Source organism: Rutidosis leptorrhynchoides, chromosome 3 (genome assembly GCF_046630445.1).
Source record: "Rutidosis leptorrhynchoides isolate AG116_Rl617_1_P2 chromosome 3, CSIRO_AGI_Rlap_v1, whole genome shotgun sequence".
NCBI lineage: Eukaryota > Viridiplantae > Streptophyta > Magnoliopsida > Asterales > Asteraceae > Rutidosis > Rutidosis leptorrhynchoides.
In genome coordinates this window covers 141,557,437-141,583,098 of record NC_092335.1, presented here as the reverse complement: position 1 = coordinate 141,583,098, position 25,662 = coordinate 141,557,437, and positions in this window count along the sequence as shown.

Genomic DNA, 25,662 nt, shown 5'->3' with positions numbered 1-25,662 from the left:
CTGAACCAAATGATGAAACTGAAATGTTAGCTACACTTATGGCTAATGGATATGAACCAACAATAGAAGAAATTCAAATGCTAAAAGAAGAAGACAGATATCGATATAAATCATCGATAGAAGAACCACCGACATTAGAGTTAAAGCCACTTCCAAACCATTTGGAATACGCTTATTTACATGGTGAATCTGAATTACCTGTAATAATATCGTCTTCTCTTACTGAAAATGAAAAATCTCAACTCATTTCTGTGTTAAAAGCTCATAAATCAGCTATTGCATGGAAGATTCATGATATTAAAGGAATAAGTCCTTCGTATTGCACACATAAAATTCTTATGGAAGAAGGTCATAAAACGTATGAGCAACGCCAACGAAGACTAAATCCTAATATGCAAGATGTTGTTAAGAAAGAAATTATTAAACTGCTTGATGCAGGTTTAATTTATCCAATTTCTGATAGTCCATGGGTAAGCCCAGTTCAATGCGTGCCTAAAAAAGATGGCATGACTGTCATTACAAATGAGAAAAATGAGCTTATTCCTACTAGGACTGTAACAGGATGGCATGTTTGTATTGATTATAGAAAATTAAATGACACCACCAGAAAAGATCACTTTTCCTTACCTTTTATTGATCAAATGTTGGAAAGATTAGCCGGAAATAGTTACTATTGTTTTCTTGATGGTTTTTCCGGATATTTTCAAATTCCAATAGCACCCGAGGATCAAGAGAAAACCACATTCACGTGCCCTTATGGTACTTTTGCTTACAAATGCATGCCATTTGAACTTTGCAACGCCCCTGCAACCTTTCAAAGGTGCATGATGGCTATTTTTCATGACATGATAGAAGAATGCATGGAAGTTTTCATGGATGACTTTTCAGTCTTCGGTGATACATTTGAATCATGTCTAGTTAATCTTGAACGAATGCTTATTAGATGTGAACAATCAAATCTAGTACTTAATTGGGAGAAATGCCATTTCATGGTTAAAGAAGGCATCGTTCTTGGACATAAAATTTCAAAGGAAGGAATTGAAGTGGATAGAGTTAAAGTAGATGTAATTGCTAAACTTCCACATCCCACCAATGTTAGAGGAGTTAGGAGTTTTCTAGGGCATGCCGGTTTTTACCGACGTTTCATAAAAGATTTTTCTAAAATTGCCACTCCTATGAATAAACTCCTAAAAAAGGATGCTCCATTCATCTTTTCAGATGAATGTATCAAATCTTTTAATATTCTTAAAGAAAAACTCACTAATGCGCCGATCATGATAACTCCAAATTGGAATCTACCGTTTGAACTAATGTGCGATGCAAGTGATTTTGCAATGGGAGCCGTTTTAGGACAACGGATTGAAAAACGATTTCAACCTATTTATTATGCTAGTAAGACGTTACAAGGAGCACAAACAAATTACACAACTACTGAAAAAGAACTCCTTGCTATTGTCTTTGCTTTTGACAAATTTCGTTCATATCTCGTTCTAGCTAAAACGGTGGTCTATACCGACCATTCTGCTCTTAGATACCTATTTTCAAAACAAGATGCCAAACCAAGATTAATCCGTTGGATCTTACTCTTACAAGAGTTCGATATTGAAATCCGAGACAAAAAGGGAGCAGAAAATCTCGCCGCTGATCATCTTTCTCGTCTTGAAAATCCTGAATTAGAAGTTCTAAATGAATCAGCCATATAAGACAACTTTCCTGATGAATATCTATTGAAGATAGATTATAATGAAATTCCATGGTTTGCAGACTATGCAAACTACTTAGTATGTGGATTCCTTGAAAAAGGATTATCGTACCAAAAACGAAAGAAGTTCTTTAGTGATATAAAACACTATTTTTGAGAAGATCCACATTTGTTTAAAAGTTGTCCCGATGGAATAATACGCCGATGTGTATTCGGAGATGAAGCTAGTAAAATTTTAAACCATTGTCACACAGGACCAACAGGAGGGCATTATGGGCCTCAACTAACAGCAAGAAAAGTTTACGATGCTGGATTCTATTGGCCTACAATTTTCAAAGACGCACACCTTCTTTGCAAATCCTGTGATGCATGTCAAAGGGCCGGAAAAATAAGTCAACGTGATGAAATTCCACAAAATGTCATTCAAGTATGTGAAGTATTTGACATTTGGGGTATTGACTTTATGGGTCCATTTCCAAAATCTCATAATAATCTCTACATTCTCGTAACCATTGATTATGTATCTAAATGGGCGGAAGCACAAGCTCTCCCAACTAATGATGCACGAGTTGTAGTCAACTTTTTAAAACGTCTTTTTGCAAGGTTTGGAACACCGAAAGCTTTAAGAAATGATCGGGGAACTCATTTCTGTAATAATCAACTTGAGAAAGTTCTTAAAAGATATGGAGTAACTCATAAAATCTCCACCGCTTATCATCCACAAACAAGTGGACAAGTTGAAAATACCAACCGAGCTTTAAAACGTATTCTAGAGAAAACCGTAGGATCAAATCCGAAGGAATGGTCCATGAAATTGGAGGATGCACTCTGGACTTTTAGAACAGCCTACAAAACTCCAATTGGAACCACACCTTTTAAACTCGTTTACGGAAAAGCATGTCATCTTCCAGTAGAAATTGAACACAAAACATTTTGGGCTTTAAAGACATGTAATCTTGATTTACATGAAGCTGGATGTCTACGGTTAAGTCAACTAAATGAATTAGAAGAATTAAGACATGAAGCATACGAAAATTCGTTAATCTATAAAGAAAGAACGAAGAAATGGCATGATAAAAGAATCAGAAGTTCAAAAGAATTTAAAGAAGGAGACAGAGTTCTTCTTTTCAATTCACGATTCAAGCTATTTCCTGGAAAATTGAAATCAAGATGGTCTGGACCATTTATAGTCAAAAGAGTTTTCCCATACGGAACAGTAGAGTTAATAAATTTAAATGGAATTGAATTTAAGGTTAATGGTCACAGAGTTAAACATTACATAGATAGTGAGACGGAAGTTGACAACGAAGTTAATCACAATTTCGATACCACAGCTAACTAAGTGTGGGGAGAATCAAGTATTTTAAGTATAATAAATATTTTTGTTAGAGTTAGATTTTCTGTTTTCGTGTTGTTTTCGAGAATGGAACCCGAATGGTCTTTCCCTAGCAGACCCTAAAGAACTAGCATTCTGTAGCGACCCGACCAAATCGTCATTGACGGCGCCGTCTACTTAGGTCCCGTTACGTGGTCATAAGTCTTTAAGACAAAGTTTGACCAAAATATGTCGCCTTCATTTCAAAAATAAAGATTGTTCTCCAAAGTTTACAAGAATTGTTCAACCAATAGTTAAGTTACAACGTTATAATACGAATGAAATCTAGGCGACACGGTTTAAAGTAAAGTCAAAAGACGCTCCATGAAATGCACATATACTCGACATCCAATGCAAGTATCAAATAATGAGCGGAAGTATGTATCATGTATCGTTCAAGGACCTGAGAAAAACATAGAAATCTGTCAACGAAAACGTTGGTGAAATCATAGGTTTAAGTAAGTAAGTACAAGTGAACCACAAGATTTGCATCAATGAAATAATAGTAATACATTCCAAAAGTTTGTTTCACGAGCACCCAATTATCAATGCTTAACATTTCCTTCCATTGAACCCCATCACTTAGTGCTAGAACATACACTGTTTCTCGAAAATATATTTCATTCGTAAACGGTAGCGAACCGTTTGAATGAGGGTTTGTCAAACCCATATGGATCCATACAACATAAGTTCTCGCTTACACCCGGCAAGTGTAACTAATGATAATCGAATTGAGGATTTTGTTCTAAACTCGTATGTAGAATGTTTGTTTTCCTGTACTTGTGTTCACTTAGTAAAGAAATGTTTATGTTTTCTCATCCCAAATGTAAGTTCAAAAAGAGTAAAAGTGGGACTATGATCTCACCTTGAGTGCACGAGTAGTAAAGTACTTCACAAAATAACGTGTGCGAAGGATAGTGCTAGTCTTGACCTAAACAAATAGGTCGTATCAATAACGGTAAACACGATAGGTCAAAGATGTTCAATTAGTCCTATGGCTCGTTACGACTCGATTATTTAGCATGTGAAATCAAATTGCCAAGTTTCATGCAAGATACAAGTATATAAACAAGTTAGGAAGGTTGCATAATCATTTGGTTAAGTTTGACAAAAAGTCAAACTTTGGTCGGTCAAAGTCAACGAAAGTCAACACGTTCGGGTCGGGTCCCGAACTATTTTTCTGAGGTTTTTATTCATATATAAGCATGTTAGAACAAGTCTCATGTGAATCGGAGGTCTAGAACATGGCAAACATTTTTGATAAAATGGAAAAGTTGGACAGAATCTGGACAAGGCAAATGTCGCGCCGCGGCAAGGGGTGTCGCGCCGCGACATAACACATGGTCTGGTGTCAGGTCGTTTTCAAGGTTCAAGTCTTGGTCAAAACTTCAAACAAACGCAAAACGCAAACCGCAAACAATTAGAAGACGTATCTTATACCGTTGGAAAGCTCTTTTGACAAGGAACACAACTAAACACAAATCCTCAAACAAAAACATCATTTACAACAATCGAATTCTCGTCATGTGATCAATAAACGCTCATTTCAAAGCCTCAAGTTCATCAATATGCATTTTAAGTTCCGGGAATCCAATTTACACATATGATATGCCGTTTTGAAGGTAATGAAGCATACATTACAACTAATCACTAACAATTAACATTCCATGGCATTCAAGCATCCAAAAATTCATTTCAAGAACTAGCAAACCCTAGTCAAGCAACACCAAAATCAATAATCACGTTTTTGAAGTTTCTTTGATCAATCTATATATCAACATGAAGCTAATGATGCTAGTAATACTTTTAAAACATCAACTTTCAACATCTAACAACATATGATCATCCAAAATTCAAGAACAACACACCAAAATTCAAGTTCATGCTAGTTACACTAAAACAACGAGATCGAGCATATAAATCATATATTCATGTTAGACTTGAGCCATAGACACTAATTAACACTTTTATAAGTTAAAAACATCAAGAACACAAAATCTAGTGATTTTAGAAAGTTACCCAAATGAGATGAAGTTGGTACCAAAATGAAGAGGATGAAGAGAGGATCACGAATATGTAATTTATTTGGTTGCTAGCTCCCTAATCCGGATTTAGATGATGAATGAATGAGAAAGGAAATTGGGTGTGTGTGTTCTTGCTAGAGAGAAAGAGAGAGAGATGAAGATGAAATGAATGGGTGAAAGGGGTTTGACCCTTTGACCTAGTCAAGGGTTTGATCCCTTGTCAAGTTTAGTCCCTCAACTTTCGCTCGGGTGCGGGAATTACCTAAACGAGATAATTTAAAACGCGTATCAACGGGAGATGTTATAAACATATAACGGATTTTATATTAGTATAACGGAAAAAAAATAAATGGAAAAAGGCGGGATGTTACATTACCTACTCCTTAAAAGAAATTTCGTCCCGAAATTTAAGTAGGCGTAGTAGTCGTTGTTTCTTCCTCGAGATCTCGCGTTTCCGAATTCACGAATAGGTGAGGATACTTCCTTTGCATTTGATCTTGTCTTTCCCAAGTGAACTCGGGTCCTCTTTTGGCATTCCAACGAACCTTGACAATCGGAATTCGGCTTTGTTTCAATGTCTTGACGGAGGTGTCCACAATTTCAACCGGTTCCTCCACAAAATGAAGCTTGTCATCAATAGTAAGTTCCTCAAGAGGGATGACGATATCGGGTTCGGCAAGACACTTTTTCAAGTTAGATACATGGAAGGTAGGATGAACGGAGTTCAATTGAGGCGGAAGATTTAAACGATAAGCAACGGTTCCAATACGCTCCAAGATTTCGAAAGGACCAATATACCGCGGATTTAGCTTCCCGCGTTTCCCAAAACGGATTACACCTTTCCAAGGCGCGACTTTTAACATTACTCGGTCACCGACTTGAAATTCAAGATCGTTGCGTCGTTTGTCGGTATAGCTCTTTTGACGACTTCGGGCCGTCCTAAGCCTATCTCGGATTTGAACGATTTTCTCGGTGGTTTCGTGAATGAGTTCGGGTCCGGTGATTTGCATGTCGCCTACCTCGGCCCAACAAAGAGGTGAACGACATTTGCGGCCATATAGCGCTTCAAAAGGTGCGGCTTTAATACTCGCGTGATAACTATTGTTATAAGAGAACTCGGCGAGAGGTAACTGCTTGTCCCAAGCTTTGCCAAAATCGACCACACAAGCTCGGAGCATATCTTCCAAGGTTTGTATCGTACGTTCACTTTGCCCATCGGTTTGAGGATGATATGCGGTGCTCATGTCCAAACGCGTTCCCAACGCTTCTTGTAACGTACGCCAAAATCTAGAGACGAAACGACCATCTCTGTCGGAGATAATCGATAAAGGTACGCCGTGTCGGGCTACAATCTCCTTAATGTAAAGTCGTGCAAGTTTCTCCATTTTGTCGGTTTCTTTCATGGCGAGGAAGTGCGCGGATTTGGTGAGGCGATCGACAATGACCCAAATAGTATCATAACCGCCCGACGTTTTCGGTAATTTGGTGATAAAATCCATCGTGATCATTTCCCACTTCCATTGCGGGATCTCGGGTTGTTGGAGTAATCCGGACGGTCTTTGGTGTTCGGCTTTGACTTTAGCGCAAGTCAAACATTTGGCAACATATCTAGCAACTTCCTTTTTGATGTTCGGCCACCAATATTGTTCTCTAAGGTCGTGGTACATCTTATTGGCACCGGGGTGAATCGAGTATCGTGACTTATGGGCTTCATCTAAAATAAGGCTTCGTAGATCCCCATAACTAGGCACCCAAATTCTTCCGGCGAAATGTCGGAGTCCGGTTTCTTTAACTTCGAATCGAGAGGTGAGGACGTTCAAGTGTTCGAGAGAGATGTTTTCATCCTTGAGAGCCTCATCTTGGGCTACCCGAATTTGGCTATTAAGGTTGGTGTGAATGGTGATGTTTAAAGCTCGGACACGGAGAGGCACCGCTCTTTCTTTTCGGCTTAAGGCATCGGCTACTACATTTGCCTTCCCGGGATGGTAACGAAGCTCGCAATCGTAATCGTTTAAGGTTTCAATCCACCTTCGTTGTCTCATGTTTAGTTGCTTTTGATCGAAAATGTGTTGGAGACTTTTGTGGTCGGTAAAGATAGTACTCTTGGTTCCATAAAGATAGTGTCTCCACATTTTAAGTGCAAAGACAACGGCTCCGAGTTCGAGATCATGCGTCGTGTAGTTTCGTTCATGAATTTTGAGTTGTCGAGAAGCATAAGCAATGACTTTCGTTCGTTGCATCAATACACACCCAAAACCATGTTTTGAGGCATCGCAATATACAACAAAGTCATCATTGCCTTCGGGAAGTGACAAGATAGGAGCGGTGGTTAGTTTCGTTTTCAAGATTTGGAATGCGGATTCATGTTCGGTCGCCCAAATGAATTTCTTTCCCTTGTGAGTCAATGCGGTTAGAGGACGTGCAACCAGAGAGAAATTTTCGATGAATCTACGATAGTACCCGGCGAGACCCAAAAATTGACGAATGTGAGTAGGAGTAGTAGGAGTCTCCCATTTACTAATGGCTTCGATCTTTGTGGGATCGACTTTAATACCTTGGTCACTTACAACATGACCAAGAAATTGAACTTCCTTTAACCAAAATTCACACTTGGAGAATTTGGCATAGAGTTGTTCTTGTCTTAAAAGTTCAAGCACAAGTCGGAGATGATGTTCGTGCTCTTCTTCATTTTTAGAATAGATCAATATGTCATCGATGAACACAATGACGAATTTATCGAGATACGGTTTGCACACGCGGTTCATAAGATCCATGAACACCGCCGGTGCGTTAGTGAGACCAAATGGCATGACAAGGAATTCATAACTACCATAACGAGTTCGGAAAGCGGTTTTGGAGACATCTTCCCCCTTAACCCTCAATTGATGATAACCCGAGCGGAGATCGATTTTCGAATATACACAAGACCCTTGTAGTTGATCAAAGAGGTCATCGATGCGAGGAAGAGGATATCGGTTCTTAACCGTCAATTTATTTAGTTCACGATAATCAATGCACATTCGTAGGGATCCGTCTTTCTTTTTAACAAATAAAATCGGAGCGCCCCAAGGTGAATTGCTAGGTTGGATAAAACCTCGATCAAGTAGTTCTTGGATTTGACTTTGCAATTCTTGCATTTCAGATGGAGCGAGTCTATATGGTGCACGTGCTACGGGTGCGGCTCCCGGAATAAGATCGATTTGGAATTCAACCGGTCGATGAGGCGGAAGACCCGGCAATTCGTCGGGAAATACATCGGAATAGTCACTAACAATTGGCACATCATCGATGTGCTTCTCATCGGACACGACTTTCTTAACGTGGGCAAGGATCGCAAAACAACCCTTACGGAGTAGTTTTCTAACTTCAAGGCACGAAACGAGGTTGAGTCTGGTGCAACTCTTATCGCCATAAACAATCAAAGGATCACCATTCTCGATAGGAATTCGGATTGCGTTAAGATCACAAAGAATGTGAGATTTCGTTTTGACTAACCAATTCATACCGATTATTACATCAAAGCTTCCTAGTTCCATGGGTATCAAGTCAATTTCAAATTCCCTACCCAAAATGTTTAACGTACACCCCCAGTAATATGTGTCGGCACTTAATAGTTTTCCGTTAGCCACTTCAATGGTATAAGTGGTATCTAATGGAAGAGGTGGAGTGCTAAAAGAATGAGTCAAAGTCTTGGATACAAAGCATTTATCGGCACCCGAATCGAATAAGCAAGAGACATAAGAATTGTTGAGAAGAAACGTACCCGTGACTAGTTCAGTGTCATCCCGGGCTTCCTCGGTGTTTATGTTGAAAGCTCGACCGCGCGTATTGGGGTTATCTTTCCTCTTCGGGCATGCATTTCTATAATGGCCCGTTTGGCCACATTCATAACAAGTGCCCGTCTTTGGTGCATTGGGCCATTTTCGAGCGACGGGAGTGGCACTTTTACAATCGTTGGCCTTATGACCAATTCCTTGGCACCGGTGGCAAATTAACTTACTACATTCGCCAAAGTGATGTTTGTTGCATTTGTTGCAAAGAGGTAGGTTCCCGGCATAACCTTTCTTGCCGTCGGAGGTGTAAGGCTTCTTAGCAAGGTTGTTGTTGCTTGATTGGGAGGGTTCCCACTTTCTTTTGTTGCCGCCCGATTTATCCTCGGCCTTAGGTGCCGAAACTACGATTTCGTCAACCGTTTCAATTAGTTGGCGAGCCATGTTCATAGCGGCTTGATGAGTAGTGGGTTTGGATGACATCACCCCTTGTTTGATGCTTTTTGGAAGACCGAGCATGTAGAGCTCAATCCTTTGAGATTCGGGGTTAACAAGATTAGGACACATCAAGGATAGTTCGGCGAAGCGTTGATTATAAGCTTTAAGATCGTTTCCGACTGCTTTCAAAGCTCTTAGTTCTTCCTCAAGCTTTCGGGTTTCTTCACGCGGAAAATATTCAACAATCATCTTTTCCTTTAGATCGGCCCAAGAGAGGGCATGAGCCTCATCGGTACCCACCGATTGAACATAGGTGTTCCACCATGTTAGAGCAATTCCGGAGAAAGTGTGAGTGGAGTATTTGACCTTGTCTTGGTCCCGACAACCGCTTATGCTAAAGACGGCTTCCGTTTGCTCAAACCATCGGGTGAGCACGACCGGTCCCCCGGTTCCATCAAAAGTGTGAGGTTTGCACCCCATGAAAGCTTTATAGGAGCATCCCTCGTTTGAGTTTCCGGCTCCATTGTTGTTGTTGTTGTTGTTGTTGTTGTTGTGGTTGTTATTATTATTGTTGTTGGATGAGTGACCGGCCATGGCCGCATCTACGGCGGTAGCTATCATCCGTTCGAGAGCTTGTTCGGGAGTTTCATTGCGGCGTACACGACGAGGAGCCATTGTTCCTTCAAGACACAAGAATATCATTGATTAGTATTCTCAATAATACTAACCGTGATATAGAATAAAGATAAAGAGAAGTTTTTCCTCGACTCGCCTTAAATTCTTTATGTCATAATGTCGGAACGTTCATATGAGTCACCGTAATATAATCCCGGAAATTATATTACCCTGATTCATATGTGCATTCGACATCATTTCATATAGTCAAGGTGGCGCGTCAATCAAATTAAACAACGTGAGATTAAGATGAACTAAGAGTAGATATGAGTAGAAGCGTTCGAGTATAAATGCACAAGTAGTCAAGTAATTCCTACTTCAAGTCTATATGCCGGTTGTAGTCTAGACTCACCAATGTACCCTATGACTCGGGGTTGACACTAATGAACTCTAAATCCCTACAACCTGGCTCTGATACCATCTGTAGCGACCCGACCAAATCGTCATTGACGGCGCCGTCTACTTAGGTCCCGTTACGTGGTCATAAGTCTTTAAGACAAAGTTTGACCAAAATATGTCGCCTTCATTTCAAAAATAAAGATTGTTCTCCAAAGTTTACAAGAATTGTTCAACCAATAGTTAAGTTACAACGTTATAATACGAATGAAATCTAGGCGACACGGTTTAAAGTAAAGTCAAAAGACGCTCCATGAAATGCACATATACTCGACATCCAATGCAAGTATCAAATAATGAGCGGAAGTATGTATCATGTATCGTTCAAGGACCTGAGAAAAACATAGAAATCTGTCAACGAAAACGTTGGTGAAATCATAGGTTTAAGTAAGTAAGTACAAGTGAACCACAAGATTTGCATCAATGAAATAATAGTAATACATTCCAAAAGTTTGTTTCACGAGCACCCAATTATCAATGCTTAACATTTCCTTCCATTGAACCCCATCACTTAGTGCTAGAACATACACTGTTTCTCGAAAATATATTTCATTCGTAAACGGTAGCGAACCGTTTGAATGAGGGTTTGTCAAACCCATATGGATCCATACAACATAAGTTCTCGCTTACACCCGGCAAGTGTAACTAATGATAATCGAATTGAGGATTTTGTTCTAAACTCGTATGTAGAATGTTTGTTTTCCTGTACTTGTGTTCACTTAGTAAAGAAATGTTTATGTTTTCTCATCCCAAATGTAAGTTCAAAAAGAGTAAAAGTGGGACTATGATCTCACCTTGAGTGCACGAGTAGTAAAGTACTTCACAAAATAACGTGTGCGAAGGATAGTGCTAGTCTTGACCTAAACAAATAGGTCGTATCAATAACGGTAAACACGATAGGTCAAAGATGTTCAATTAGTCCTATGGCTCGTTACGACTCGATTATTTAGCATGTGAAATCAAATTGCCAAGTTTCATGCAAGATACAAGTATATAAACAAGTTAGGAAGGTTGCATAATCATTTGGTTAAGTTTGACAAAAAGTCAAACTTTGGTCGGTCAAAGTCAACGAAAGTCAACACGTTCGGGTCGGGTCCCGAACTATTTTTCTGAGGTTTTTATTCATATATAAGCATGTTAGAACAAGTCTCATGTGAATCGGAGGTCTAGAACATGGCAAACATTTTTGATAAAATGGAAAAGTTGGACAGAATCTGGACAAGGCAAATGTCGCGCCGCGGCAAGGGGTGTCGCGCCGCGACATAACACATGGTCTGGTGTCAGGTCGTTTTCAAGGTTCAAGTCTTGGTCAAAACTTCAAACAAACGCAAAACGCAAACCGCAAACAATTAGAAGACGTATCTTATACCGTTGGAAAGCTCTTTTGACAAGGAACACAACTAAACACAAATCCTCAAACAAAAACATCATTTACAACAATCGAATTCTCGTCATGTGATCAATAAACGCTCATTTCAAAGCCTCAAGTTCATCAATATGCATTTTAAGTTCCGGGAATCCAATTTACACATATGATATGCCGTTTTGAAGGTAATGAAGCATACATTACAACTAATCACTAACAATTAACATTCCATGGCATTCAAGCATCCAAAAATTCATTTCAAGAACTAGCAAACCCTAGTCAAGCAACACCAAAATCAATAATCACGTTTTTGAAGTTTCTTTGATCAATCTATATATCAACATGAAGCTAATGATGCTAGTAATACTTTTAAAACATCAACTTTCAACATCTAACAACATATGATCATCCAAAATTCAAGAACAACACACCAAAATTCAAGTTCATGCTAGTTACACTAAAACAACGAGATCGAGCATATAAATCATATATTCATGTTAGACTTGAGCCATAGACACTAATTAACACTTTTATAAGTTAAAAACATCAAGAACACAAAATCTAGTGATTTTAGAAAGTTACCCAAATGAGATGAAGTTGGTACCAAAATGAAGAGGATGAAGAGAGGATCACGAATATGTAATTTATTTGGTTGCTAGCTCCCTAATCCGGATTTAGATGATGAATGAATGAGAAAGGAAATTGGGTGTGTGTGTTCTTGCTAGAGAGAAAGAGAGAGAGATGAAGATGAAATGAATGGGTGAAAGGGGTTTGACCCTTTGACCTAGTCAAGGGTTTGATCCCTTGTCAAGTTTAGTCCCTCAACTTTCGCTCGGGTGCGGGAATTACCTAAACGAGATAATTTAAAACGCGTATCAACGGGAGATGTTATAAACATATAACGGATTTTATATTAGTATAACGGAAAAAAAATAAATAGAAAAAGGCGGGATGTTACACATTCTCCCCCCATTCTGAATTTTTATTTTTTTTTAGGTTTTACAAGATGAAGACTTCCTGTGAACTAAACCATGGTCTAATGCTACACGCTTTGATCACTAAACGTAATAATGACACCCTTCCAAGTGAAATAGTATCATTAATCAGAGGTAAATTGGACGGAGTAAGAAAAGAATCCAGATGCGAAAATAATAAGTTACAATTTGGTAAAGGAAAATCAAAATCCGCAGCGAAAAGAAGAGCACGACACCTTGAAAGATGGCACAAATGCGGAAAATGGTCACACGAAGGAAAATGCTCGACGAATCAGACATATTCCAATACCGAATTTGTTACTTTATTCAGAGATGGACCGTTCATATGTTTAGAAGAAAAAACACTGAATGCTCGAGGTTACGCCTATGTAGCCATGGAAAACCAATTAGTCCGACTATCTTATGAGTAGGCTAGAGCATATCACTAAGAAATCTTTTTCACAGGTAAGTATGTACAGTTTTTATTTTTATTTTGAACCTTTTGATAATAAACGCTAAATCGTTCGCTATAAAGTATTAAATTGGTATTCGATAAAATTAGGTCTTGCGACCAAAATTATTGATATCATACAAAAATTTACTACATCACTGCGAAATTTACCGTTTATTCTTAAGGTATAAATATCTTTAATCAATCAACCCAAAATATTTCAAAAATTCGTCATGAGTTAAACTAGGTTATGAAACCGAAATTACTTTACCGAAAAGAGGGGCGTATATTTTTGATAATATTTGATTAATTAAAGTGGGACAAAAGACCAAAAAGATTTTTAATTTTATTTTTACTTTGTTTTAAAATTAATATTAAAATAATATTGTAAACTTTTTAAATCAATATATTTAGTTTGTAAATATTTGAAAAATTAATATTTTTAATATAAGTTTGTATGTATAAAAACAAAAATATAATTTAAGTTTGGTGTGAATTTTTAAAATGAATTTTTAATTTTATGCATTTTAAATTTAAGTTTGGTGTAAATTTAAAAAAAAAAATTACTTTATTTCGTTAAGTTAAAAATATGATTTTTAAAATTCGTCGTAAGTTGAAGACTAGGTCATTGAACCGAAATTGCTTTACCCAAGGGAGGGACGAGAACTTTTATTATCATTATTTTTAGCCTTATTGAATTAAAGTATGCCGGAAAAAAAAAACCAAAAATCTTTTCTTTTAAAACAAACGCCAATATGTTTGGAAACTTTGGTAAAATTTAATCAATTTTCTACGCTAATCACCCTCAATAATTTAAATTGTTACTGATTTCTTGCAAATGAGGGCATTGCAAGATCTTAAGTGTGGGAAGGGGTTAAATTCTTTCGAATTTTAAAAAAATTTTGATTTACACCATTAAAAATACTAGTAAAGCAGTAGTTGTATTAGAATCTAGTGCTCTCTGATAATAAAGAACAGCCCTAGTCTTATATACTGACTACCCAATTCTAGTAAAATTTTCAAAATTTTTAATTAAATGAATTCAAAATCATGTTTATACATATTTATGAACGATAAAACTAGGTGTTAACACCGAAATTATTGTTACCTTGGAAAGGACATAAATTGAGAAACAAACCAAAATGTTAGAATTCATTTAAAATGGAATAGAGGACAATAAAAAGGCAAATAAAAGAAAATAAAAGCCAAGTGTGGGAAAATTTACCAAGTTATTTAAAACATAAGTCACATATTTTTGTACAAATAACTGAAGATACTTTTGCTTTAGACTAAACTAAACAGTTTTACCCGATTTACTGTAATATATTTGAAAGAAAGATGGATCTACACGATGAATCAATTCTATCATTAAAAGGAAGTAAAGTATTCCGAAAAAGAAACGCGCTTCTTGATTTAGGTCATGAAGTTGTCGTCCAGACCAGCTGTAGGTTGACGAAAAATCTAGAAAAGTCATCTCTAAAATCAGCAGGAAATCCATGGACTTCAGCATCAAACAGGGTCGCCATGTGGTCAGACTTATCCTAATCATGAGAGGATCTGTCTCGTAAAATAGGGAGGGCGCCGTGCAAATTAGCTTGATAAGACTAATGAATCAGACCCCCAGTAAGGATAATCTCCTTAAAGATTAAAAATCAGCTTTTAAGCCTGATATTACTCAATCCTTGAGATTGACTTTAAAGATTGAGAATTACAAACTCATGGAATTCGATGATATCTAAACTCGAACTTGAACGAGAAAATATTTTGATCAAATTACATACCGATTTGTTTTCTGAAAACCTATTTTCAATGCGTTCATTACCATTGAACTTAAAATCCTGAGAATTCATCAGAATTCATTAGGTCACCTGAACCAAATCGGGTGTCAACCGTAAGAACGGTGGTTGCATAGCATGGTCGAAGACAGGACCTTGTGCCAGACCAGAAAAATTATAGGATGATCTTTACTATTGCTCCTACAAAGGATAGTAATAGCATCCGACACATTTTAGACCATGAACAAATGCATGTCATTAGACATTGCCTTAACAGTTTCTTGTTCATCGCTTTCCTTTACAACTGGACGGTAGTTTACCGAAAGGTAATATACGGGACAAGTAAACTGGACGTGTTGCTTTTCTAATACAAGGTTAGCAAGTGGGTGACACAAAACCGTAACGTTTTGAGCTAAAATTTTAAAATTCGAAACCCACAAAACCCACAATAACATTTTGCAACACCGGTGAAGGGTTATCCCGGAAAACTTATCTAGGGTAAAAGCTAGATTTAATTTTCAAAAGATCAAATGTTTTCATAAAGATCCAATTTCCTTAAAGGATCTAAAATTTTTATAGTCATGTGGGACTGTAAACCATAACGTTACTACCATTGTTCATACCGCTGTAATGAAATCACTGATGTACAAAGTGTGAAGAATAAAGAAGTGATTCTAGTATGTTTTTATTCAAGACTATATTGCTTGAGGACAAGCAACGCTCAAGTGTGGGAATATTTGATAATGCTAAAAACGAACATATATTTCATAGCATTATCCCTCAAGAAAGACAAGCTTTTAGTTGCAACAGTTCTATTTACAAGTGATATTCGTTTAAATAATAAAAGGTGAAGACAAAATACAGATTCGACGAATTGAAGACGCAAACGACAAAAAAGCTCAAAAGTACAAAGTACAATCAAAGAGGTTCCAATTATTGATAAGAAACGTCTCAAAATTACAAGAGTACAAGACGCGAAACGCAAAGTACAAGATATTAAATTATACGCAAGGACGTTTGAAAATCCGGAACCGGGACTAAAGTCAACTCTCAACGCTCGACGTAACGGACTAAAAATTACAAGTCAACTATGCACATGAATATAATATAATATATAAGTAATTCTTAAAATTAATATATATATTATATTATATTATAAAAACCGTCGGCAGAAGAAAACAACAACATGTGAGCCTCCCCAGCCGGCCATGCGATCGCATGGACTTGAAGAGCAAAACTCATGCGATCGCATGAGCCCCTTTTACAGCCCACAGGCCTATAAATTTCGAGCTTTGGTTCATCATTTAACACATCTTTTTCTTCATCCATCCAACTATCTCAACGTATATATATATATATATATATATATATATATATATATATATATATATATATATATATATATATATATATATATATATATATATATATATATTATAATTTTAATTTTAATTTTAATTTCCAATAATAAGGGTATGTTAGCGAATGTTGTAAGGGTGTAAGTCGAAATTCTGTCCGTGTAACGCTACGCTATTTTTAATCATTGTAAGTTATGTTCAACCTTTTTACATTAATGTCTCATAGCTAAGTTATTATTATGCTTATTTAAAACGAAGTAATCATGATGTTGGGCTAATTACTAAAATTGGGTAATTGGGCTTTGTACCATAATTGGGGTTTGGACAAAAGAACGACACTTGTGAAAATTAGACTATGGGCTATTAATGGGCTTTATATTTGTTTAACTAAATGATAGTTTGTTAATTTTAATATAAAGATTTACAATTGGACGTACCTATAAATAACCATATACACTCAATCGGACACGATGGGCGGGGTATTTATATGTACGAATAATCGTTCATTTAACCGGACACGGGAATGGATTAATAGTCACTAGAATTATTAAAACAGGGGTGAAATTATATACAAGGACACTTGGTGTAATTGTTAACAAAGTATTAAAACCTTGGGTTACACGCAGTTGATATCCTGGTGTAATTATTAAACAAAGTATTAAAACCTTGTTACAGTTTAAGTCCCTAATTAGTTGGAATATTTGACTTCGGGTATAAGGATAATTTGACGAGGACACTCGCACTTTATATTTATGACTGATGGACTGTTATGGACAAAAACCAGACGGACATATTAAATAATCCAGGACAAAGGACAATTAACCCATGGGCATAAAACTAAAAATCAACACGTCAAACATCATGATTACGGAAGTTTAAATAAGCATAATTCCTTTATTTTCATATTTAATTGCACTTCTAATTATCGCACTTTTATTTATTGTCATTGTATTTAATTGCACTTTTATTATTGTACTTTTTAATTATCGCAAGTTTATTTTATTGCACTTTTATTTATCGCAATTTCATTATCGTTATTTACTTTACGCTTTAAATTAAGTCTTTTATTTATTTAATATTTTACATTAGGTTTTAACTGCGACTAAAAGTTTTAAAAATCGACAAACCGGTCATTAAACGGTAAAAACCCCCCTTTTTATAATAATAATATTACTTATATATATTTGTATTTTTATAAATTAAAACTAATATAGCGTTAAGCTTTGTTTAAAAGATTTCCCTGTGGAACGAACCGGACTTACTAAAAACTACACTACTGTACGATTAGGTACACTGCCTATAAGTGTTGTAGCAAGGTTTAGGTATATCCATTCTATAAATAAATAAATATCTTGTGTAAAATTGTATCGTATTTAATAGTTTTTCCTAGTAAAATATAAGCTATTTCATATACACCTCGCATAACATCAGTATTATTCCTACCCTTGCCATTCGGTGCGATTATGGCCGGACGCATGTTCTCCCATGGCCAGTGCGCGGATATGTTTCCTAACCGTAGCATCACATTCCCATAGGACCGGTGCACAAGTTGTGTGTTAGCGCACTCCGCTAATAGTTTTGTTTCCTCATCATCAAGGGCGGGGGTTTTGTTCACGTCCTTTGCCATGTTTTCGCACCAGATAAGCGTTTGCGGAAAATTGGGCCCAACAACAGTTTGGTCAATAAAAAAGAATGTTTCTTTCCATTGACCCGCGTTCGATTTGGGGGTTTTGGTAAAGTTCTGAAGAGAGAAGAAAGTGAACCACGACTTGTGATGATTCGCTAAGCGGTATAGGTGGCAGAACACCTTCACTAAGGGTACCTTGTTGAGTGCAACGCACCACATCTCAAACAGTACAATCTTCCCTATTGCGTAAGGGTGTAATTGCCCTAACCCTACGCCAAAATGATCTAAAATGCCTAAAAAGAAGTCGGAAGGAGGCACCCTAAAATTGTCATGCTTGAACGCATGCTCATATATGGCTACCTTCTTCTCTGGTGGTTTGTGAGCACGTTGATCAGACAAGGGTGGCACCGGGTTATACTGTGCTAGTGGTGGGTATTGTTTAACTAGGGAAATTATATGTTTCTGCTCTATAATTGATGCTACACTATCTACATACATCTCGTTAGGCTTAGTCATTTTCTATAAGTAATCGGAGAACAACTAACCTTTTGACGTTGGCCGGAATTTGTGGGATGTGCTCGGACTTGATTTTGCAGCGTATCGGAGAAGAAAGTGGCAGAAAAATAGAAATGAGAGCAAATGGCGTCTATTTATAGTGAGGATTGGAAGTCATGGGGTGAAACGGTTTCATCGTGGCTGTACACGTGTAACGCAATCAACGCTCGACGCTATTTGCAAGCGCGTGGGTGTCAGTTTGATGTGCCCAATGTCGCGCGCGTGGCTAACACGCGCCTGCCAACTGCCACTTTACGTCTTGTCAGCCGAATGGGCTTCTGCGACAGTGACAGGCATTTAATGGCATCGAGGCGCACACGAAAAATTTAATGCTAGCCGTTTTCTTGTTTTTTCTCACGCTTAATAGTTTGATATCATATGTCTTGCGTCATATAATATCAAACTGGGGGGACATAATGATACCGCAACCCGCATGCGAATTCTGTACGTATGCGGGCGCTCGCTAGCATGCGTATGCGTGTACTTTGTATGCGGTATGCGGCATGCGGGGATGTATCGAATGTCTTTGTTCCCGGTACGGCGATTACTTGGTCATCAAGTCGGTATCTTTTCCATAATTATCTCTGTGATTCGGGGGAGTTTGTTATGGAAAGGATTATGACTATCGTAGATGGTTCTAGAATTAGGGTTTGCCTATATATATACGAACCCTAATTATCATTCTGGACACGATCACATTACGTAATCATCATTTACTACACGTCTTACGTCATCAACATCATCTCTCGTCTTCTCAAGGTTAACAGGTTAGTTCTTTATTAAACTAGCACCTACAACCTTATTTGGGGCCTTCTGATCAGCGACCGCTATCGGAGGTGGACTTAATCACTTGGCCACCCCGCCGATATCATCATATCGGTCAGGGTTATTCACGGTAGCCGGACCTGAGAGCCTCGTTCTAAGATCCTTAACCCCCCCCCACCCCCCCCCCCCCCCCCCGCGTGTTGAACAGGCATATTAACTCTCTGGAAAATATATGCATGATCATTTCTGTAACTAAATATTTACATTTTGCAAACTCATGGCAGAAGTATATATAATCAAGGCCGATTGGTTTATGGATTTGTGAAGGAACCTGAAGGAAAGGATTTCATCTATGTTTATGTTTGATTGACAAAAAGTGAAGGAATGGAATCCAATTTCATTCGTTTGTTTGTTCGGTCGATCAGAGGAATAAAATTTGATTTTCTCAAATTTCATAAAGTGAGGGATTTCAATTATTTGATATTTTAAACGGAATCCCATTCCATCAGCTAATGAAGCCATAGCTTACCATTAATATAGAGAAAATTGCGCAGTTGGTTCCTGTGGTTTACAACATATAAAGTCGTTGGTCCCAACTTTTTTTACCGAGGTGGTTGGTCCGTGTGGTTTACAAAATGGGCGTGGGTGGTCTGTCAATAACAACCGCTAAAAATGTCCATTAAGTTATGTAATGTCCGATGCATGTGAGGGGTATTTTTATCTTTTCATCCATCTTCTTTACCACTTCATTTATTTTTTCATTTTTTTCAATCACTTAAGTATTTTCTCCCATCAAAAACAATAACAAAGACCCAATGAAATCAAATCAAATGCAACAAAAATTGGGGTGTTTCACTGTCAATTTTATTTCGAAGTTTTATACAGCAAACTGGTTAATTTAAAAGTGACATGTCTATAGATTAGAAAGATCCCAGTTCCACGAAAGTTTTTCTTATACATTTTTCGTCACAAGACAGAGAAAGGGATTTGGACTTTACATTCAACAATCATCAAAGCTTCAATCCTTGAACCAAATTCGCAATCTTTCTTTTAAATGTTTTATGTTTTTAAATTTTAATAACTCAATCTTAAATGGATCATGTTTCTCAAGAAGCAATCAATTATTTAAGGCTTTAATGGAGCAAGGTTGTTTATTTGCGGAATTTTTAAGATTTTTTTAGATTAACAATTTACTAACTTTGACTTTTTAAGTTTTTTTCAGTCAATGAGCATCTCATTTAAGGTTTTGAAAGCTTCTTCTTGTACTACCCTTTCAAATTTGTTACATAAAACCTTGAATTCTGGTCTTATATGTTCAAATATTATAATACAAAGTCAAGTTTTTTAAAATTATGGGTAGTTTTAACTAGTTGGGTTCGAATTATCATTAAATTAGGAGCGTTTAAGTGGTTATCATATGAATATTCTATTAAGTCAAGATTCCGGTTAGCATGTATGAAGAATCCAACAAGGTTGTATGAAGATTCCGACGAGTTTTTTTGATTGTGATGATGAACAATAAGAAAGTGGGTGTGGTACAATTTTTTCGAGGTGGAACCAAATTTAAGATCATAGTAATCCATATATATTAATTGGTTTTGAAGCTTTAGTTTTATTTGATAAACAAAATTTTGATTTTGATATGATTTTGATTAGGGTTTTTGTGAAGATATGTGCCCAGATAAGGGAAAGAAGAATAAAGTGAAAGATAAGAGATTGGGATACACTAATTTTTTTTTGAACAAACCATCAAGTGGTAAAGATGATGGACGAAAAGACGGAAATACCCCACACATGCATCGGGCATGATATAACTTAACGAACATTTTAACGACTGTTACTGACAGGGACCGCCCACATGCGCCTTGAAAATCACAGGGACCAACCACCTCGAGAAAAAAGTTCGAGAACCAACGACTTCGTATGATGCCAACCACAGGGACTAACCATGCAATTTTCTCATTAAGTTAGTATTAGTGATAATATATATATATATATATATATATATATATATATATATATATATATATATATATATATATATATATATATATATATATATATATATATATATGCAGGATCAATGGGGAAGTAACCAATCGGGGGGAAGCAATTTTTTTTTGTTTTTCGTTTTTTTTGGAATTTTTTTTTCAGGCATGAAGATCACACGAAAATATGAACATTTAGAAAAGACACTTCGTGATGAATGTTATTATTTAGGCGGGAAAACGATCGACAAACATTTAAGATAATATTGTTCGTGAAGAATGTTAACGGTTTTTTTTCATGTTTTGTGAAGTAAAATTTAGCCCGATTTAGAGTTTAGGGTTTAGGGTTTGGTGTTTTGGGTTTATTCCACAAACCCAAAACACCAAACCCCAAACCCTAAACCCTAAACCCTAAACTCTAAACTCTAAACCGTTCGTGTTAAAAACTCAATCTAAATCCTAAATCTAAATCATAAACCCTAAATTTCTAAACCCTAATATCTAAACCTTATAAACCCTAATATCTAAACCCTAATATCTAAACTCTAATATCTAAAACCTCAACCCTAAATTGTTATATATTAGTTTTTCGAGCGTTTTTTCGCCAAAATAAAAACATTTATCACAAAGTGTCTTTATTAAATGTTCATATTTTCATCCAATCTATAATTTTCGTGAACAAAGTTTTTTCAAAGAATGAAAATAAAAAAGATTTTGCTTCCCCCCAATTGGTTACTTCCCTCTTGATCCTACCAATATATATATATATATATATATATATCTGTGTGTTTGTGAACTCCTAAATTCCTATCTTGAGTTGTAGCTTGTAACTGAAATTAGATTTTATTTTTTGAAGTTGAAAGTTCGCGTTTTTTTTTATAAGTATTTGACAAAGTAGATGAACTCGCAAAACAATCTAAGTCTCGTAATTTCTTTAATGCAATTCACCTATTACATTAACCAAAATTAACTAATTCAACAATTTTGCCAATTAATAATTCTAACCCTCACAATTGCAAATTTGATCCATTTGCAGTTGAACACATAACCAACCTAGGGTTCACCCATAATCACTAATAAGTTAGTGATTATGTTCCCAAATCACCATTGTTCCAATTATTAATTTATAGTTCAACAAACTAGACATAAACCCTAGATTGACCCATTTTTAGTCAAGAATCAATTTTTAACCAACAAGTTCTTCAACACACCTATAAGCAATAATTACACATGTTCATTTACAAATGAACACATTCACATGACTTGCATGAACACAATGTAACACCCAACCCAAAATTTAAAATCAAGGGTTTCATACCCCATTACTAGACTCAATAAACCCAAATCTTTAAGATATACAGGTTTATTAACACAATCAACCCAAACACAAACACAAACACAAAGGATGAGCTTCAAAATGGATGAGCTTCAAAATGGGTTCACACTTCTTCTTCAATTTGGGTTTTCTCTTACTAAAAGAGAAAACAAGTTCTGAAGCTTGAAGGTGTCAAATGAGGCTTCCAGGCCTCCTTTTTGGCCTTAACCCGTAATTAACTTATTTACGTAACCAACCCCACAAGTTACAAAATTGAATAAAACAGCCCCAGATTTCAGTTATGCTGCGCGACGCTCAATATTTCTGCTCGACGCGCAGTAACGTTGGTTTTGGAACCAGTGGGCATTATTAGAAGCTCATAAGCATCATGCATAACGATTTTTGGTGGTAAATATAAGATAACTAAAAACAGATATGAAAATGTTGTCTTTATCATTTATGAAACAACCCCAATCCGATAAATCAAAAACGGAGTACATTTTTTTTTTAAGTTAGGTCCCAATAGCATCCAAGTACACAACCATTTCAAAATAGTTTTCCGTATACAATTTATCATAATAACACGTTAACGTTTTATCTCGACTCTTGGTTTACAATTGTCATCATACATCCTTACGAGAATGTATTTCACATACAAGATTTGACTCGACACAACCAAACAATACGACCTTGAAACATTTATTCAACACCACGGTTAAGACACAATAGCCCAACCTGATACCAAGAGCATAATCCCGTGGATCTACCAAATCCCCAATCCACACCCAAGTGCTCCTACGCATCTAGTCTAACGACTAACTAGCTTCACAATCACAATACCTGTAAAAAGGTAAACAACGAGAGGGGTAAGCTTGAAGCATAGTGAATGCAATAATTATACATATACATATATAATATACCTACTTGCAATCACTTACACACATACCGCATATACGCTAGCAATTTAATTAGCATACCATCGCAAAATATAACGCTAAAATCTCCAATACGCAAGCTAGCACAAACGATAGCATATAATCCGAATAATATAATATGCTACACTACAACACATAACCATGGTTAACCAATTGCACAAGGAATGATACTCAAATTTCCCATCGGTGTTCATAACAACCGTTAGTGTACTTAGCACGTCGTACACTAACCCCACGGGTGGCATCTTAACACGTCGATACTTCACCCCCGGGTGGTGTCTTAACAAGTCAACACTTCACCTCGAGTGGTGTCTTAACACGTCGACACTTCACTCGTCATATTACTTGGAGTGGCATCTTAACACATCGATACTTCACCCCGTTACATTTCTTAGAGTGGCATCTTAACACGTCGATACTTCACTCTTCATAATTTCCGGAGTGGTGTCTTAGCACATCGACACTTCACTCGTCACGTGAAATGTGGTGTCTTAACACGTCGACACTTCACATCTCACGCTACACAAATAAATACATTATATACGTACACGCATAATTATTCCACTCACCTCGGAATGCCCGCACAAGTCATGTATAACATGATCTTCGTCCTCAAATCCAAGCAAGTAACCACCTATATCACACATAGGCACAATATACACATAAATATACATTCTCTAAAAGAGAATCCGACACAAACATCCATTAGTCGAGGGATCACGCCTTGCTCGCCATAACCCGCCCATTTAACACCTAAAGTGCAAAGTACACCTTTTTATACCTTTAACGACACCCGAAAGTCCAAAACTAACGAGACTAGTTTCCGCGTTCCCGAAATACCAAAATACAACAACTTAGCCTTTAAACGCATACTATCTCGTATATTACACAAAAACCCGTTTCGTTGTTGACCAAGTTTGACTTTATGGTCAAAATACCAATTTTAACCCGAAATCATTTTCAACGATTACTTTCATTCAAAAACTTCATTTAACACTTAACGAAAGTGTTTAACATCTCTTTGACCAAAACTAGTGTCATCATCATGTTTGACCCAATTCAATTTACCCATTTTGACCAAAGTCATAAAAATGCCCAAACTAACCAATAACCACTAACACAAGTGAAAATGGCCCTAATACACGAATTAAACCAAATCACAAGTGTTAAACACTTAGCTTACCCAATTTGACACATAAACCCTAATTTTGACCCATTTCAAAATTAGTCAACCCAAATACACCCAAAAGGGTTCCAACATTTCCAAAATCACTAAATTAAGTGATTACACCCAAAACCAAAGCCTAATCATGGCCAAAATGTCAATCAACCCAAAAAACCCGCCATGTATCAAAAATAACTAGTTTCCATAAACCCACTTCATCATCTAAATGTGTTTTACAACTAAAAAGCTCAAAACCCTAACTTGAATATCAAATCATAAAGATGAATTTCAGAGTTAGAACTTACCAAACGAGGAGAACAACTTAAACTCTTGTGACCCGACCCAAAACACTCTTCTTCTTCCCCGATTCGAGCTTTCTCTCTCTAAACCCTTTACTCTCTCTCTAGGGTTTGGTGTGTGAGTGGGAGGGAAGAAATGAGAAGGAAATGAGGTTTGGATGAGGTTGGGATCGGTTTTATGGCCAAAAACCCGTCCACATGTGAAATACTAACTTTGCCCTTCATTTAACTCATTAAAAGGCTGAAAAGCATCAAAACGTGCCTATTGTCGCGCCGCGGAGTAAACCCTCCGCATCGTGGCCCAAAGGGTGATTTTAGATCACATTTTCAAGCTTTCTGACCCTCAAAATAGGCAATTGTCGCGCCGTGGCCATTCTGGTCGCGCCGTGGCAATAGCCTATTTCATCCGAACTTCAACAACTTGTTTTGGCCATAACTTTTTGACCGTAACTCCGTTTTCAATGAATCAAATATCGTTGGAAACATAATAAGATTTCCTTTCTAATGGTAAGGTTTTGAAACATCAACTCAGACTTTATTTGGGGTCGAAAAGGTACGTACACACCTTGTAACTCAAACAACGTCCAGTTTTCTTCGACATTCGAACAAGCAACACGTACATGCTTGGTACCCTTCATACACGCTTTGTACAATCATCTTTATACAATTATACAACCAATTATGAACATTCTAAAGATCAATTACGTAC